Genomic DNA, 4,302 nt, shown 5'->3' on the forward strand with positions numbered 1-4,302 from the left:
CAAAAATTAACGTGTTATCCAGTCTCCCTCATTAATATTACAAAAATCCCTTTGGCCCCTTGATTACTCCTTATTCTCTTATCAAATCTATAAACCACTTTTCTCTATTCTCAATAAAAAGTTCATAAAAGGTTTGTTTTACCCATGCTCATGGCATATCAGACATCTTCACAACTCATTTCTCTATTGTGCATTTAATGCTTGTCGCATTTTTTGTGCACATTGGCAAAAGCAGATATATAAGCAAGAATATAAGTCAGTTAAAGATATTTGCCGAATTAAATGCTAAATTGAGATAACATTCAGGGATTAATTTGCAAAATTGGCAAAGAAAATACTGGTAGAGGCAGCATCTATTACAGCAACTGCACTTTGAAATCAACTTGTCTTGTACAAATTTTATCAAGGTGAAAATATGTTTTATTCAGTCACTGAATTTGGATAAAGCTGTTTTTGATGCTCCTCTGTTTAGATCAGTGTTTTTCTTGCCACATTTGAGAAATGCTGATCTAAATGTTTATTCCATGTCCAGATCAAGGATATGGTAATAATATTAGAAACTCCTTGTGCCACTTGGGCTCAGGCTGGGCTGTGATCCTGTCGCATTCTTTGGACATACTTTGGCTCCTGCCCCAGATCTGTTGAATAGATTACAATGTGGTTTGCATCTCACTGTGGTTTAATTCAGAGAACAGCCTGTTGTGATACTGGATTTGTTTGAAGAGGCTGTCAGCTAAAGCATCTGTCAGTTCAATTTGTTGGATTCAAATCTTAATACAATGCCAAAAGGATTAAACCTACTGCATGTTTTGTTTTTTAAGCTGACATAATCAAGGGGTCAAACTTGAATCTGTACACCCAGCAATTAAGCCCCACTGAGATCAATAGGACGTGTATATATAGGATTCAAATATACAGTATATATAAAGAGCTAAATTGAAGAAATCAGATTATCTATCTGTAACGTATCATCTCTAACTGGGTATTCAGAAATTTATTTTTAATCATAGCCCTTACTAGATCAAAAATCATACATGAATCAGGCAGGTGTTTGAATTAGGCTTTTAATCTGTACACTGCATAGAATTTAACAAGATGAATGTGACTATATAAATATCTTAATTTCTGGAACTATATATCAGGTAAATTGCATTTTGGTGGCCAAGAATCTTCTCTATTAACAGTCACATCACAGAAAAATCGAGCAAAAGCCTTGTGACCTTTGCTACAGCATATCAAAAATAGTTGTAGCCTGATTTCTTAATATGTTCACAAAGTCAAATATTAAACTGATAAGTTATTTCATAAATACTTTATTCAGCAGATTGCATAACTTTTAATCCAATTACAGGGAATAAATTATTGAATTGTCATATGTCAGCAAACATTTAGTTTGATCAATCCTATGTCTTATAATGTGCAAATGAGGACATATGACTTTGGATTTCAGACAATATTACATAGTGGCCATCAAGAACAAGGGCAAAGTTCATAAAAGAATTGGAGTTGACTTTCCCAACTGAGGGCATGCTCAGAGTAAGAAGGGACAAAGAACATACTGAGATGAGATAGGAAAGTCTTGACGAATTGTTTGGGATCTTAGCTTCCAGGGAGGAGATCATTCCCAATTTTTTAATTTGCTGGGATTTATTAAGACTGAAATAAAAATGCCTCATGTATAGTAACCGATAAGAACAGAAACATTTACATTTTTTAAAAGTATGAAACTATTCTCCAAAGAAGAAACCCATCTTAAAATCTGTGCAAACTAGTATAAAAGCTACCACAATATGATAAACCAGAAACAAGCCAACTACATTCAGGTGTAATAAGTGAGCTCAGACTTATTCTTAAAATCCAATGCAATCCTAATCACAGTGAATCACTGTCCAGAATACTTCTCCAGTGTTAACAATCTTCATGCATAACTGATTAAATTGTGATACTCCCTCAGGACTAAATAATGCAGACACACCCTGCATAATTGGTGGCAAGTGGTCTCAAAACATTCTATATGGCTTTATAGAACAGCTTTTTTATTTCCCACTTTCTTTTGATGTTCCTGTTTTACCATACCTAAGGTATATCTTGGGAATAGTCTAACAGAATCCTTAAATCTCGTTCAATTTTTACACAGTCTTTCTGAAGATCTTATCAGTCTTCTAGTAACTATTTTGTGAGTGTTCCCAGCCATAGCTCTTATGTGAATAGGCAAATATTCATATATTTTGTATGGAAATTTACAACAGGTTCTCCAACTTCTAATGTTCCCACCAGTCAAAAAAGACTGCTTACCCTGAGTCATTAGCTGTGTTTACTATGTACATGAAAGCATTCAAATCTATTTTAAACCATCTTTTCCACACAACTCGCTTATGGTCTTTCCTTAGGAATCCATGCACAAAAGATTCTGTAGCTCTACGTTCCTCTTAAGTCTTGGAGTCTTCATCTCATTGAGCTTCTAGATAGTGTAGCCATTTGGGTCCCAAGCACTAGATAAAATGCCTGTTCAGCCCTTGAGTTACGCTTGATAGTGCCCAGCATTTTATCTTCTTTGAACTATACGTATTTAGCTTTTAGGAAGGATTTTTACCCATGTTGCAAATGTATCTGCTACACAAGTGTATTGGATTTCTCAAGAGTGCAGTTACCTGTTCTATAGATGTAACCCTACTACATGTTTTATGTCTTCTGTCACTTCACTGACATATCCTTTGGGGCACGCAACAAAATCATATTTTCATGTTAAAAGAGCAGGGGAGAGACACCCTATGATATTTGAGTGGAGGAGATCCCAAAATAAAGAAGTGGACACCAGAGTGTTTGGTGCCATCATCAGACTAATGTTTTCAGTATTCCATTCTCCCCAGAAATCATACTTCCTATTTTTGATGGTAGATAACCAAGAAATAGCAACCTTTTTTGCCAGAAAAGCATGTTTCTATTAGGAAGGCCTAATAAACACCTTCCTAATTTGGACCTGCCTAGTCCAAATGAACATAATTAAATCACAGTTCTTCACCTGCCCGTTTCAATGATTTCACCATGTCAGTGTTCACTCATTGTGACCCTTGACTGCTGTAGAAGGAGCATAGTAAACGTTTGGTTCATACTGGGGACATAGTCCCTCAATTACTTGCAATTTTATTAGCAATTGAGTTGAAGTAGAGATTGACCAAGAAGGGTTGTTTCATTCAACTGATGGCACTAGGCTCTGTACTGCATCAAATCCTCTACAAGTTGAAATCAAGAACCAATAACCATGATGATTTGTAGCCCAACATTATACATTCGCAGGACACACAGCTTCCTTCCTCACCCAACCTTGTGTATCTAATTAAGTGCTCTTTATTTAATTTACTAATGCAGGACACTTTTGCCAAGTGACATGTATGTTAGATTTACTTGATTTACCTGAATGTTCCAGGTAGTATTCTGCATTAAAATAAATGCAGAATAAGTTCAGTAGCATTCATTAAAAGCAATTTTAAAACGAGATAAAAGCCTGACAAAAGTCCATGCTGCGGTAAAAGCAACTTGGAATGCTATGGCTCTTAGGCTTGTTCAATTGATTTGTAATGCTGATTCAGCCTGTAGTGTAAACTGTGGCAGAGTGGATGAATCTGTCACTTCAGCTTAATATATTCTCTCAACAGCACCCCAATTTATTATCGCACAAGCCTTTATTGATGAGGGAGATGCGATGGATCCTCAGGAAACTTATTTGTCATGCATCTATAAGCTAGTTAGCTATGCAACCAAGAAGTGATAGAAGTCAGAGGAAATAAAATAGGGAAGGTGAAAAACCGACACAATAGTGACAGCATTCATAACAAGTTAGCATTACTGAATAAATTTGACAAAAGGTGGTAGAGAACAGTGATACAGAAATAAGTACTGTACACGTGAAAAAGACTACTGTACTGTACCCTGAATGAAGAACACAGAATTATAGAGTTGGAAGGGGACCTTGGAGGTCTTCTAGCTCAACCCTCTGCTCGAGCAGAAGACCTTGTATCAGACAAATGGTTATCCAATCTCTTATATCCAAAGTGGCAGCGTGGGCATCCTGCTATTTCTTGTCTTTTGCATCCCATCACTTACTGTCGACCCGGCTCTGCTTCGCTTCTTCTGACTCTTTGGAGGGGGGTTTCTCAAGCTTAGCAACTTTTGTGGATGCCAATTCTCACAGTTCCACAAACGCCAAGCTTGAGAGACACAGGCTCCCTTAGGACGCTTTTATGCAAATACCGCGGCTCTCATCCAATCCGCTTCTCCCGCGCTTTCTGCCAGCCAGCCTTT

Source organism: Notechis scutatus, chromosome 2 (assembly GCF_049901735.1).
Source record: "Notechis scutatus isolate UNSWTSFEM ecotype Mainland chromosome 2, rNotScu1.2, whole genome shotgun sequence".
Lineage (NCBI taxonomy): Eukaryota > Metazoa > Chordata > Lepidosauria > Squamata > Elapidae > Notechis > Notechis scutatus.